The following is a 17,916-nucleotide window of genomic DNA, read 5'->3' on the forward strand; positions in this document are numbered from 1 at the left end:
ACCTGGAAATATCTACACCACTATCTGTATTAACATGAAAATATCTACACTGCCGTCTGTATAAACATGTAAATATCTACACAGCCATCTCTATAAACATGGAAATATCTACACCGCTATCTGTATAAACATGGAAATAGCCACACCGCTATCTGTATAAACATGGAAATATCTACACCGCCATCGGTAAAAACATGGAAATACCTACACAGTCATCTGTATAAACATGGAAATATCTACACCTCCATCTGTATAAAGATGGAAATATCTACACTGCCATCTGTATACACATGGAAATATCTACACAGCCATCTGTATAAACATGGAAATGTCTACACCGCTATCTGTATAAACATGGAAATAGCCACACCGCTATCTGTATAAACATGGAAATGTCTACACCGCCATCTGTGTAAACATGGAAATACCAAAAGAGTCATGTGTATAAACATGGAAATATCTACACCACTGTCTGTACAAACATGGAAATATCTACACTGCCATCTGTATAAACATGGAAATATCCACACAGCCATCTCTATAAACATGGAAATATCTACACTGCTATCTGTATAAACATGGAAATAGCCACACCGCTATCTGTATAAACAAGGAAATATCTAAACCGACATGAGTAAAAATATGAAAATATCTACACAGTCATCTGTATAAACATGGAAATATCTCCACCGCTATCTGTATAAACATGGAAATACCTACACCGCCCTCAGTATAATAATGGAAATAACTAAACAGTCATCTGTATAAATATGGAAATATGTACACCGCTATCTGTATAAACATGGAAATATCTGTACCGCCATCTGCATAAACATGGAAATATCTACACCGCCATCTGTATAAACATGGAAATATCTCCAACGCTATCTGTATAAACATGGAAATAGCCACACAGCTATCTGTATAGACATGGAAATATCTACACCGCTACCTTTATAAACATGGAAATACATACACCGCAATCTGTATAAACATGGAAATATCTACACCATTATATGTCTGAACATGGAAATATCTACACGGCCATCTGTATAAATATGTAAATATCTACACAGCCATCTCTATAAACGTGGAAATATCTACACCGCTATCTGTATAAACATGGAAATAGCCACAATGCTATCTGAATAAACATGGAAATATCTACACCACTATCTGTAAACATGGAAAAATCTACACTGCCATCTGTATAAACATGTAAATAGCTACACAGCCATCTCTATAACCATGGAAATATCTAAACCGCTATCTCTATAAACATGGAAATAGCCACACCGCTATCTATATAAACATGGAAATATCTACACCGCCATCTGTATAAACATGGAAATAGCTACACAGTCATCTGTATAAACATGGAAATAACTAAACCACTGTCTGTACAAACATGGAAATATCTACACAGCCATCTGTATAAACATGGAAATATCTACACAGCCATCTCTATAAACATGGAAATATCTACACTGCTATCTGTACAAACATGGAAATAGCCACACCGCTATCTGTATAAACATGGAAATATCCACACCGATATGTGTAAAAATTTGAAAATATCTACACAGCCATCTGTATAAACATGGAAATAACTTCACCGCCATCTGTATAAAAATGGAAATAACTACACAGTCATCTGTATAAATATGGAAATATATACACCGCTATCTGTATAAACAAGGAAATATCTGCACCGCCATCTGTATAAACATGGAAATATCTCCAACGTTATGTGTATAAACATGGAAATAGCCACACAGCTATCTGTATAAACATGGAAATATCTACACCGCTATCTCTATAAACATGGAAATATCTCCACCTCTATCTGTATAAACATGGAAATATCTCCACCGCTATCTGTATAAACATGGAAATAGTGACACCGCTATCTGTATAAGTATGGAAATATCTACACCGCTATCTCTATAAACATGGAAATGTCTACACCGCTATCTGTATAAACATGGAAATATCTACCTGGCTGTCTCTATGAACATGGAAATATCTTCACCGCCATCTGTATAAACATGGAAATAACTACACAGTCATCTGTATAAACCTGGAAATATCTACACAACTATCTGTATAAACATGAAAATATCTACACTGCCATCTGTATAAACATGTAAATATCTACACAGCCATCTCTATAAGCATGGAAATATCTACACCGCTATCTGTATAAACATGAAAATAGCCACACCGCTATCTGTATATACATAGAAATATCTACACCGCCATCTGTAAAAACATGGAAATATCTACACAGTCATCTGTGTAAACATGGAAATATCTACACCTCCATCTTTATAAACATGGAAATATCTATACTGCCATCTGTATACACATGGAAATATCTACACAGCCATCTGTATAAACATGGAAATATCTACACAGCTATCTCTATAAACATGGAAAAACCTACACCGCAATCTGTATAAACATGGAAATATCTACACCATTATCTGTCTAAACATGGAAATATCTACACTGCCGTCTGTATAAATATGTAAATATCTACACAGCCATCTCTATAAACATGGAAATATCTACACTGCTATCTGTATAAACATGGAAATAGCCACACAGCTATCTGTATAAACATGGTAATATATACACTACTATCTCTATAAACATGGAAATATCTCCACCGCTATCTGTATAAACATGGAAATATCTCCACCGCTATCTGTATAAACATGGAAATATCTCCAACGCTATCTGTATAAACATGGAAATATGTACACCGCCATCTGTAAAAACATGGAAATATCTACACAGTCATCTGTATAAACATGAAAATATCTACACCTCCATCTGTATAAACATGGAAATATCTATATTGCCATCTGTATACACATGGAAATATCTAAACAGCCATCTGTATAAACATGGAAATATCTACACCGCTATCTCTATAAACATGGAAATACCTACACTGCAATCTGTATAAACATGTAAATATCTACACCATTATCTCTCTAAACATGGAAATATCCACACTGCTATCTGTATAAACATGGAAATATATACACTGCTATCTCTATGAACATGGAAAGATCTCCACCGCTATCTGTATAAACATGGAAATGTCTCCACCGCTATCTGTATAAACATGGAAATATCTCCAACGCTATCTGTATAAACATGGAAATAGCCACACAGCTATCTGTATAAACATGGAAATATCTACACCGCTATCTCTATAAACATGGAAATATCTCCACCGCTATCTGAATAAACATGGAAATATCTCCACCGCTATCTGTATAAACATGGAAATAGTGACACCGCTATCTGTATAAATATGGAAATATCTACACCGCTATCTCTATAAACATGGAAATGTCTACACCGCTATCTGTGTAAACATGGAAATATCTACATGGCTGTCTCTATAAACATGGAAATATCTTCACCGCCATCTGTATAAACATGGAAATAACTACACAGTCATCTGCATAAACCTGGAAATATCTACACCACTATCTGTATAAACATGGACATAACTACACTGCCATCTGTATAAACATGTAAATATCTATACAGCCATCTCTATAAACCTGGAAATATCTGCACCTCTATCTGTATAAACATGGAAATAGCCACACCGCTATCTGTATAAACATGGAAATGTCTACACCGCCATCTGTGTAAACATGGAAATACCAAAAGAGTCATGTGTATAAACATGGAAATATCTACACCACTGTCTGTACAAACATGGAAATATCTACACTGCCATCTGTATAAACATGGAAATATCCACACAGCCATCTCTATAAACATGGAAATATCTACACTGCTATCTGTATAAACATGGAAATAGCCACACCGCTATCTGTATAAACAAGGAAATATCTAAACCGACATGAGTAAAAATATGAAAATATCTACACAGTCATCTGTATAAACATGGAAATATCTCCACCGCTATCTGTATAAACATGGAAATACCTACACCGCCCTCAGTATAATAATGGAAATAACTAAACAGTCATCTGTATAAATATGGAAATATGTACACCGCTATCTGTATAAACATGGAAATATCTGTACCGCCATCTGCATAAACATGGAAATATCTACACCGCCATCTGTATAAACATGGAAATATCTCCAACGCTATCTGTATAAACATGGAAATAGCCACACAGCTATCTGTATAGACATGGAAATATCTACACCGCTACCTTTATAAACATGGAAATACCTACACCGCAATCTGTATAAACATGGAAATATCTACACCATTATATGTCTGAACATGGAAATATCTACACGGCCATCTGTATAAATATGTAAATATCTACACAGCCATCTCTATAAACGTGGAAATATCTACACCGCTATCTGTATAAACATGGAAATAGCCACAATGCTATCTGAATAAACATGGAAATATCTACACCACTATCTGTAAACATGGAAAAATCTACACTGCCATCTGTATAAACATGTAAATAGCTACACAGCCATCTCTATAACCATGGAAATATCTAAACCGCTATCTCTATAAACATGGAAATAGCCACACCGCTATCTATATAAACATGGAAATATCTACACCGCCATCTGTATAAACATGGAAATAGCTACACAGTCATCTGTATAAACATGGAAATAACTAAACCACTGTCTGTACAAACATGGAAATATCTACACAGCCATCTGTATAAACATGGAAATATCTACACAGCCATCTCTATAAACATGGAAATATCTACACTGCTATCTGTACAAACATGGAAATAGCCACACCGCTATCTGTATAAACATGGAAATATCCACACCGATATGTGTAAAAATTTGAAAATATCTACACAGCCATCTGTATAAACATGGAAATAACTTCACCGCCATCTGTATAAAAATGGAAATAACTACACAGTCATCTGTATAAATATGGAAATATATACACCGCTATCTGTATAAACAAGGAAATATCTGCACCGCCATCTGTATAAACATGGAAATATCTCCAACGTTATGTGTATAAACATGGAAATAGCCACACAGCTATCTGTATAAACATGGAAATATCTACACCGCTATCTCTATAAACATGGAAATATCTCCACCTCTATCTGTATAAACATGGAAATATCTCCACCGCTATCTGTATAAACATGGAAATAGTGACACCGCTATCTGTATAAGTATGGAAATATCTACACCGCTATCTCTATAAACATGGAAATGTCTACACCGCTATCTGTATAAACATGGAAATATCTACCTGGCTGTCTCTATGAACATGGAAATATCTTCACCGCCATCTGTATAAACATGGAAATAACTACACAGTCATCTGTATAAACCTGGAAATATCTACACAACTATCTGTATAAACATGAAAATATCTACACTGCCATCTGTATAAACATGTAAATATCTACACAGCCATCTCTATAAGCATGGAAATATCTACACCGCTATCTGTATAAACATGAAAATAGCCACACCGCTATCTGTATATACATAGAAATATCTACACCGCCATCTGTAAAAACATGGAAATATCTACACAGTCATCTGTGTAAACATGGAAATATCTACACCTCCATCTTTATAAACATGGAAATATCTATACTGCCATCTGTATACACATGGAAATATCTACACAGCCATCTGTATAAACATGGAAATATCTACACCGCTATCTCTATAAACATGGAAAAACCTACACCGCAATCTGTATAAACATGGAAATATCTACACCATTATCTGTCTAAACATGGAAATATCTACACTGCCGTCTGTATAAATATGTAAATATCTACACAGCCATCTCTATAAACATGGAAATATCTACACTGCTATCTGTATAAACATGGAAATAGCCACACAGCTATCTGTATAAACATGGTAATATATACACTGCTATCTCTATAAACATGGAAATATCTCCACCGCTATCTGTATAAACATGGAAATATCTCCACCGCTATCTGTATAAACATGGAAATATCTCCAACGCTATCTGTATAAACATGGAAATATGTACACCGCCATCTGTAAAAACATGGAAATATCTACACAGTCATCTGTATAAACATGAAAATATCTACACCTCCATCTGTATAAACATGGAAATATCTATATTGCCATCTGTATACACATGGAAATATCTAAACAGCCATCTGTATAAACATGGAAATATCTACACCGCTATCTCTATAAACATGGAAATACCTACACTGCAATCTGTATAAACATGTAAATATCTACACCATTATCTCTCTAAACATGGAAATATCCACACTGCTATCTGTATAAACATGGAAATATATACACTGCTATCTCTATAAACATGGAAATATCTCCACCGCTATCTGTATAAACATGGAAATGTCTCCACCGCTATCTGTATAAACATGGAAATATCTCCAACGCTATCTGTATAAACATGGAAATAGCCACACAGCTATCTGTATAAACATGGAAATATCTACACCGCTATCTCTATAAACATGGAAATATCTCCACCGCTATCTGAATAAACATGGAAATATCTCCACCGCTATCTGTATAAACATGGAAATAGTGACACCGCTATCTGTATAAATATGGAAATATCTACACCGCTATCTCTATAAACATGGAAATGTCTACACCGCTATCTGTGTAAACATGGAAATATCTACATGGCTGTCTCTATAAACATGGAAATATCTTCACCGCCATCTGTATAAACATGGAAATAACTACACAGTCATCTGCATAAACCTGGAAATATCTACACCACTATCTGTATAAACATGGACATAACTACACTGCCATCTGTATAAACATGTAAATATCTATACAGCCATCTCTATAAACCTGGAAATATCTGCACCTCTATCTGTATAAACATGGAAATAGCCACACCGCTATCTGTATAAACATGGAAATGTCTACACCGCCATCTGTATAAACATGGAAATACCTACACAGTCATCTGTGTAAACATGGAAATATCTACACCTCCATCTTTATAAACATGGAAATATCTATACTGCCATCTGTATACACATGGAAATATCTACACAGCCATCTGTATAAACATGGAAATATCTACACCGCTATCTCTATAAACATGGAAATACCTACACCACTATCTGTATTAACATGAAAATATCTACACTGCCTTCTGTATAAACATGTAAATATCTACACAGCCATCTCTATAAACATGGAAATATCTACACCGCTATCTGTATAAATATGTAAATATCTACACAGCCATCTCTATAAACATGGAAATATCTACATGGATGTCTCTATAAACATGGAAATATCTTCACCGCCATCTGTATAAACATGGAAATAACTGCAAAGCCATCTGTATAAACCTGGAAATATCTACACCGCTATCTGTATAAACATGAACATATCTACACTGCCGTCTGTATAAACATGTAAATATCTACACAGCCATCTCTATAAACATTGAAATATCTACACCGCTATCTGTGTAAACATGGAAATAGCCACACCGCTATCTTTATAAACATGGAAATATCTACACCGCCATATGTAAAAACATGGAAATATCTACACACTCATCTGTATAAACATGGAAATATCTACACCTCAATCTGTATAAAGATGGAAATATCTACACTGCCTTCTGTATACACATGGAAATATCTACACAGCCATCTGTATAAACATGGAAATATCTACACCGCTATGTCTATAAACATGGAAATACCTACACCGCAATCTGTATAAACATGGAAATATCTACACCATTATCTGTATAAACATGGAAATATCTACCCTGCCATCCATATAAATATGTAAATATCTGCACAACCATCTCTATAAACATGGAAATAACTACACAGTCATCTGTATAAACATGGAAATATCCACACCGCTATCTGTATAAACATGGAAATGTCTACACTGCTAACTCTATAAACATGGAAATATCTCCACCGCTATCTGTAAACATGGAAATATCTCCACCGCTATCTGTATAAACATGGAAATAGGGACACCGCTATTTGTATAAATATGGAAATATCTACACCGCTATCTCTATAAACATGGAAATGTCTACACCGCTATCTGTTTAAACATGGAAATATCTACATGCCTATCTCTATAAACATGGAAACATCCACACGGCCATCTGTATAAACATGGAAATACCTACACAGTCATCTGTATATACCTGGAAATATCTACACCACTATCTTTATAAACATGGAAATATCTACACTGCCATCTGTATAACCATGTAAATATCTGCACAGCCATCTCTATAAACATGGAAATATCTACACCGCTATCTGTATAAACATGGAAATAGCCACACCGCTATCTGTATAAACATGGAAATGTCTACACCGCCATCTGTATAAACATGGAAATACCTACACAGTCATCTGTATAAACATGGAAATATCTACACCACTGTCTGTACAAACATGGAAATATATATACTGCCATCTGTATAAACATGGAAATATCTTCACATCCATCTCTATAAACATGGAAATATCTACACTGCTAGCTGTATAAACATGGAAATAGCCACGCCGCTATCTGTATAAACATGGAAATATCTACACCAACATGTGTAAAAATATGAAAATATGTACGCAGTCATCTTTGTAAACATGGAAATACCTCCACCGCTATCTGTATAAACATGGAAATATCTACACCGCCATCTGTATAAAAATGGAAATAACTACACTGTCATCTCTATAAATATGGAGATATGTACACCGCTATCTGTATACACATGGAAATATCTGCACCGCCATCTGCATAAACATGGAAATATCTACACCTCCATCTGTATAAACATGGAAATATCTCCAACGCTATCTGTATAAACATGGAAATAGCCACACAGCTATCTGTATAAACATGGAAATACCTACACCGCTATCTCCATAAACATGGAAATACCTACACCGCAATCTGTATAAACATGGAAATATCTACACCACTATCTGTCTAAACATGGAAATATCTACACTGCCATCTGTATAAATATGTAAATATCTACACAGCCATCTCTATAAACATGGAAATATCTACACCGCTAACTGTATGAACATGGAAATAGCCACACAGCTATCTGTATAAACATGGAAATATCTACACCGCTATCTCTAGGAACATGAAAATATCTACACAGTCATCTGTATAAACAAGGAAATATCTCCACCGCTATCTGTATAAACATGGAAATATCTTCACCTCCATCTGTATAAAAATAGAATTAACTACACAGTCATCTGTATAAATATGGAAATATGTTCACCGCTATCTGTATAAACATGGAAATCTCTGCACCGCCATCTGCATAAACATGGACATATCTCCAACGCTATGTGTATAAACATGGAAATAGCCACACAGCTATCTGTATAAACATGGAAATATCTACACCGCTATCTCTATAAACATGGAAATATCTCCACCTCTATCTGTACAAACATGGAAATATCTCCACTGCTATCTGTATAAACATGGGAATAGTGACACCGCTATTTGTATAAGTATGGAAATATCTACACCGCTATCTCTATAAACATGGAAATGTCTACACCGCTATCTGTATAAATTTGGAAATATCTACATGGCTGTCTCTATGAACATGGAAATATCTTCACCGCCATCTGTATAAACATGGAAATAACTACTCAGTCATCTGTATAAACCTGGAAATATCTACACAACTATCAGTATAAACATGAAAATATCTACACTGCCATCTGTATAAACATGTAAATATCTTCACAGCCATCTCTATAAGCATGGAAATATCTACACCGCTATCTGTATAAACAAGGAAATAGCCACACCACTATCTGTATATACATAGAAATACCTACACCGCCATCTGTAAAAACATGGAAATATCTACACAGTCATCTGTGTAAACATGGAAATATCTACACCGCTATCTGTATAAACAAGGAAATAGCCACACCACTATCTGTATATACATAGAAATACCTACACCGCCATCTGTAAAAACATGGAAATATCTACACAGTCATCTGTGTAAACATGGAAATATCTACACCTCCATCTTTATAAACATGGAAATATCTATACTGCCATCTGTATACACATGGAAATATCTACACAACCATCTGTATAAACATGGAAATATCTACACCGCTATCTCTATAAACATGGAAATACCAACACCGCAATCTGTATAAACATGGAAATATCTACACCATTATCTGTCTAAACATGGAAATATCTACACTGCCATCTGTATAAATATGTAAATATTTACACAGCCATCTCTATAAACATGGAAATATCTACACTGCTATCTGTATAAACATGGAAATAGCCACACAGCTATCTGTATAAACATGGTAATATATACACTGCTATCTCTATAAACATGGAAATATCTCCAACGCTATCTGTATAAACATGGAAATATCTCCACCGCTATCTGTATAAACATGGAAATATCTCCAACGCTATCTGTATAAACATGGAAATAGCCACACAGCTATCTGTATAAACATGGAAATATCTACACCGCTATCTCTATAAACATGGTAATATCTCCACCGCTATCTGTATAAACATGGAAATAGGGACACCGCTATCTGTATAAATATGGAAATATCTACACCGCTATCTCTATAAACATGGAAATGTCTACAACTCTATCTGTACAAACATGGAAATATCTACATGGCTAACTCAATAAACATGGAAATATCTACACCGCTATCTGTATAAACATGGAAATACCTACACAGTCATCTGTATAAACCTGGAAATATCTACACCACTATCTGTATAAACATGGAAATATCTGCACCGCCATCTGCATAAACATGGAAATATCTGCACCGCCATCTGTATAAACATGGAAATATGTCCAACGCTATCTGTATAAACATGGAAGTAGCCACAAAGCTATCTGTATAAACATGGAAATATCTACACCGCTATCTCTATAAACATGGAAATACCTACACCGCAATCTGTATAAACATGGAAATATTTCCAACGCTATCTGTATACACCTGGAAATAGCCACACAGCTATCAGTATAAACATGGAAATATCTACACCGCTATCTCTATAAACATGGAAATACCTACACCGCAATCTGTATAAACATGAAAATATCTACACCATTATCTGTCTAAACATGGAAATATCTACACTGCCATCTGTATAAATATGTAAATATGTACACAGCCATCTCTAAAAACATGGAAATATCTACATCGCTATCTGTATAAACATAGAGATAGCCACACAGCTATCTGTATAAACATGGAAATATCTCCACCGCTATCTCTATAAACATGGAAATATCTCCACCGCTATCTCTATAAACATGGAAATATCTCCACTGCTATCTGTATAAACATCGAAATATCTCCACCGCTATCTGCATAAACATGGAAACATCTCCACCGCTATCAGTATAAACATGGAAATAGGGACAACGCTATCTGTATAAATATGGAAATATCTACACCGCTATCTCTATAAACATGGAAATGTCTACACCGCTATCTGTATAGACATGGAAATATCTACATGGCTATCTCAATAAACATGGAAATATCTACACCGCTATCTGTATAAACATGGAAATACCTACAAAGTCATCTGTATAAACCTGGAAATATCTACACCACTATCAGTATAAACATGAAAATATCCACACTGACATCTGTATAAACAAGTAAATATCTACACAGCCATATCTATAAACATGGAAATATCTACAACGCAATCTGTATAAACATGGAAATAGCCACACCCGCTATCTGTATAAACATGGAAATATCTACACCGCCATCTGTAAAAACATGGAAATATCTACACAGTCATCTGTATAAACATGGAAATATCTACACTGCCATCTGTATAAACATGGAAATATCTACACTGCCATCTGTATACACATGGAAATATCTACACAGCCATTTGAATAAACATGGAAATATCTACACCGCTATCTCTATAAACTTGGAAATACCTACCCCGCAATCTGTATAAACATGGAAATATTTACACCATTATCTGTCTAAACTTGGAAATATCTACACTGCCATCTGTATAAATATGTAAATATCTACACAGCGTTCTCTATAAACATGGAAATATCTACACCGCTATCTGCATAAACATGGAAATATCTCCACCGCTATCTATATAAACATGGAAATACCTCCAACGCTATCTGTATAAACATGGAAATAGCCACAAAGCTAGCTGTATAAACATGGAAATGTCTACACCGCTATCTCTATAATCATGGAAATATCTCCACCGCTATCTGTAAACTTGGAAATATATCCACCGCTATCTGTATAAACATGGAAATAGTGACACCGCTATCTGTATAAATATGGAAATATCTACACCGCTAACTCTATAAACATGGAAATGTCTACACCGCTATCTGTATAAACATGGAAATAACTACATGGCTGTCTCTATAAACATGGAAATATCTTCACCGCCATCTGTATAGACATGGAAATAGCTACACAGTCATCTGTATAATCCTGGAAATATCTACACCACTATCTGTATAAACATGAAAATATCTACAATGCCATCTGTTTAAACATGTAAATGTCTACACAGCCATCTCTATAAACATGGAAATATCTACACCGCTATCTTTATAAACATGGAAATAGTCACACCGCTATCTGTATAACATGGAAATAGCTACACCGCCATCTGTAAAAACATGGAAATATCTACAGAGTCATCTGTATAAACATGGAAATATCTACACCTCCATCTGTATAAACATGGAAATATCTACACTGCCATCTGTATAAACATGGAAATACCTGCACCGCAATCTGTATAAACATGGAAATATCTACACCATTATCTGTCTAAACATGGAAATATCTACACTGCCATCTGTATAAATATGTAAATATCTACACAGCCATCTCTATAAACATGGAAATATCTACACCGCTATCTCTATAAACATGGAAATAGCCACACAGCTATCTGTATAAACATGGAAATATATACACTGCTATCTCTATAAACATGGAAATATCTCCACCGCTATCTGTATAAACATGGAAATATCTCCAACGCTATCTGTATAAACATGGAAATATCTCCAACGCTATCTGTATAAACATGGAAATAGCCACACAGTTATCTGTATAAACATGGAAATGTCTACACCGCTATTTCTATAAACATGGAAATATATCCACCGCTATCTGTATAAACATGGAAATACCTCCACCGCTATCTTCATAAACATGGAAATATCTACACTGCTATCTCTATAAATATGGAAATGTCGACACCGCTAACTGTATAAACATGGAAATATCTACATGGCTGTCTCTGTAAACATGGAAATATCTTCACCGTCATCTGTATAAACATGGAAATAACTACACCGTCATCTGTATAATCTTGGAAATATCTACACCACTATCTGCATAAACATGAAAATATCTACACTGCCATCTGTATACACATGTAAATATCTACACAGCCATCTCTATAAACATGGAAATATCTGCACCGCTATCTGTATAAACCTGGAAATATCTACACCGCTATCTGTATAAACATGGAAATAGTGACACCGCTATTTGGATAAATATGGAAATATCTTCACCGCTATCTCTATAAACATGGAAATGTCTACACCGCTATCTGTATAAACATGGAAATATCTACATGGCTATCTCTATAAACATGGAAATATCTACACTGCAATCTGTATAAACATGGAAATACATACACAGTCATCTGTATAAACCTGGAAATATCTACACCACTATCTGTATAAACATGGAAAAATCTACACTGACATCTGTATAAACATGTAAATATCTACACTGCCATCTCTATAAACATGGAAATATCTAAACTGCTATCAGTATAAACATGGAAATAGCCACACCGCTATCTCTATAAACATGGAAATATGTACACTGCCATCTCTATAAACATGTAAATATCTACACAACCATGTCTATAAACATGGAAATATCTACAGCGCTATCTGTATAAACATGGTAATAGCCACACCGCTATCTGTATAAACATGGAAATATCTACACCGCCATCTGTAAAAACATGGAAATATCTTCAGCGCTATCTGTATAAACATGGAAATAGCCACACCGCTATCTGTATAAACATGGAAATATCTACACCGCCATCTGTAAAAACATGGAAATATCTACACAGTCATCTGTATAAACATGGAAATATCTACACCTCCATCTGTATAAACATGGAAATATCTATACTGCCATCTGTATACACATGGAAATATCTACACAGCCATCTGTATAAACATGTAAATATCTACACCGCTATCTCTATAAACATGGAAATAACTACAACGCAATCAGTATAAACATGGAAATAGCCACACCGCTATCTGTATAAACATGGAAATGTCTACACCGCCAACTGTATAAACATGGAAATACCTACACAGTCATCTGTATAAACACGGAAATATCTACACCACTGTCTGTACAAACATGGAAATCTCTACACTGCCATCTGTATAAACATGGAAATACCTTCACAGCCATCTCTATAAACATGGAAATATCTACAGTGCTATCTGTATAAACATGGAAATATCCACAGCGCTATCTGTATAAACATGGAAATATCTACACCGACATGTGTAAAAATTTAAATATATCTACACAGTCATCTGTATAAACATGGAAATACCTCCACCGCTATCTGTATAAACATGGAAATATCTACACCACCATCTGTATAAAAATGGAAATAACTACACAGTCATCTGTATAAATATGGAAATATGTACACCGCTATCTGTATACACATGGAAATATCTGCACCACCATCTGCATAAACATGGAAATATCTACACTGCCATCTGTATAAACATGGAAATATCTCCAACGCTATCTGTATAAACATGGAAATAGCCACACAGCTATGTGTATAAACATGGAAATACCTACACCGCTATCTCCATAAACATGGAAATACCTACACCGCAATCTGTACGAACATGGAAATATCTACACCATTATCTGTCTAAACATGCAAATATCTACACTTCCATCTGTATAAATATGTAAATATCTACACAGCCATCTCTATAAACATGGAAATAACTACACCGCTATCAGAATAAACAGGGAAATAGCCACACAGCTATCTGCATAAACATGGAAATATCTACACCGCTATCTCTATAAACATGAAAATATCTCCACCGCTATCTGTATAAACATGGAAATATCTCCACCGCTATCTGCATAAACATGGAAATATCTCCACCGCAATCTGTATAAACATGGAGTTAGTCACACCGCTATCTGTATAAATATGGAAATATCTACACCGCTATCTCTAGAAACATGGAAATGTCTACACCACTATCTGTATAAACATGGAAATATCTTCATGGATGTCTCTATAAACATGGAAATATCAACACTGCAATCTGTATAAACATGGAAATACCTACACAGTCATCTGTATAAACCTGGAAATATCTACACCACTATCTGTATAAACATGGAAAAATCTACACTGCCATCTGTATAAACATGTAAATATCTACACTGCCATCTCTATAAACATGGAAATATCTAAACCGCTATCTGTATAAACATGGAAATATCTACACAGCCATCTCTATAAACATGGAAATATCTACACTGCTATCTGTATAAACATGGAAATAGCCACACCGCTATCTGTGTAAACATGGAAGTATCTACACCGCTATCTCTATAAACATGGAAATAGCCACACCGCTATCTGTATAAACATGGAAATATGTACACCGCCATCTGTAAATACATGGAAATATCTAAACAGTCATCTGTATAAACATGAAAATATCTACACCTCCATCTGTATAAACATGGAAATATCTATATTGACATCTGTATACACATGGAAATATCTAAACAGCCATCTGTATAAACATGGAAATATCTACACCGCTATCTCTATAAACATGGAAATACCTACACTGCAATCTGTATAAACATGTAAATATCTACACCATTATCTGTCTAAACATGGAAATAGCCACACTGCTATCTGTATAAACATGGAAATATATACACTGCTATCTCTATAAACATGGAAATATCTCCACCGCTATCTGTATATACATGGAAATGTCTCCACCGCTATCTGTATAAACATGGAAATATCTCCCACGCTATCTGTATAAACATGGAAATAGCCACACAGCTATGTGTATAAACATGGACATATCTACACCGCTATCTCTATAAACATGGAAATATCTCCACCGCTATCTGTAGAAACATGGAAATATCTCCACCGCTATCTGTATAAACATGGAAATAGTGACACCGCTATCTGTATAAATATGGAAATATCTACACCGCTATCTCTATAAACATGGAAATGTCTACACCGCTATCTGTGTAAACATGGAAATATCTACATGGCTGTCTCTATAAACATGGAAATATCTTCACCGCCATCTGTATAAACGTGGAAATAACTACACAGTCATCTGTATAAACCTGGAAATATCTACACCACTATCTGTATAAACATGGAAATAACTACACTGCCATCTGTATAAACATGTAAATATCTACACAGCCATCTCTATATACCTGGAAATATCTGCACTGCTATCTGTATAAACATGGAAATAGCCACACCGCTATCTGTATAAACATGGAAATGTCTACACCGCCATCGGTATAAACATGGAAATACTTACACAGTCATCTGTGTAAACATGGAAATATCTACACCTCCATCTTTATAAACATGGAAATATCTATACTGCCATCTGTATACACATGGAAATATCTACACAGCCATCTGTATAAACATGGAAATATCTACACCGCTATCTCTATAAACATGGAAATACCTACACCTCAATCTGTATAAACATGGAAATATCTACACCATTATCTGTCTAAACATGGAAATACCTACACTGCCATCTGTATAAATATGTAAATATCTACACAGCAATCTCTATAAACATGGAAATACCTACACTGCTAACTGTATGAACATGGAAATAGCCACACAGCTATCTGTATAAACATGGAAATATATACACTGCTATCCCTATAAACATGGAAATATCTCCACCGCTATCTGCATAAACATGGAAATATCTCCAACGCTATCTGTATAAACATGGAAATAGCAACACAGCTATCTGTATAAACATGGAAATATCTACACCGCTATCTCTATAAACATGGAAATAACTCCACCTCTATCTGTATAAACATGGAAATACCTCCACCGCTATCTGTATAAAGATGGAAATAGTGACACCGCTATCTGTATACATATGGCAATATCTACACCGCTATCTCTATGAATATGGAAATGTCTACACCGCTATCTGTAAAAACATGGAAATATCTACATGGCTGTCTCTATAAACATGGAATTTTCTTCACCGCCATCTGTATAAACATGGAAATAACTACACAGTCATCTGTATAAACCTGGAAATATCTACACCACTATCTGTATTAACATGAAAATATCTACACTGCCGTCTGTATAAACATGTAAATATCTACACAGCCATCTCTATAAACATGGAAATATCTACACCGCTATCTGTATAAACATGGAAATAGCCACACCGCTATCTGTATAAACATGGAAGTATCTACACCGCCATCTGTAAAAACATGGAAATACCTACACAGTCATCTGTATAAACATGGAAATATCTACACCTCCGTCTGTATAAAGATGGAAATATCTACACTGCCATCTGTATACACATGGAAATATCTACACAGCCATCTGTATAAACTTGGAAATGTCTACACCGCTATCTGTATAAACATGGAAATAGCCACACCGCTATCTGTATAAACATGGAAATGTCTACACCGCCATCTGTGTAAACAT

The sequence above is a fragment of the Pan paniscus genome, chromosome 12 (assembly GCF_029289425.2).
Source record: "Pan paniscus chromosome 12, NHGRI_mPanPan1-v2.0_pri, whole genome shotgun sequence".
Lineage (NCBI taxonomy): Eukaryota > Metazoa > Chordata > Mammalia > Primates > Hominidae > Pan > Pan paniscus.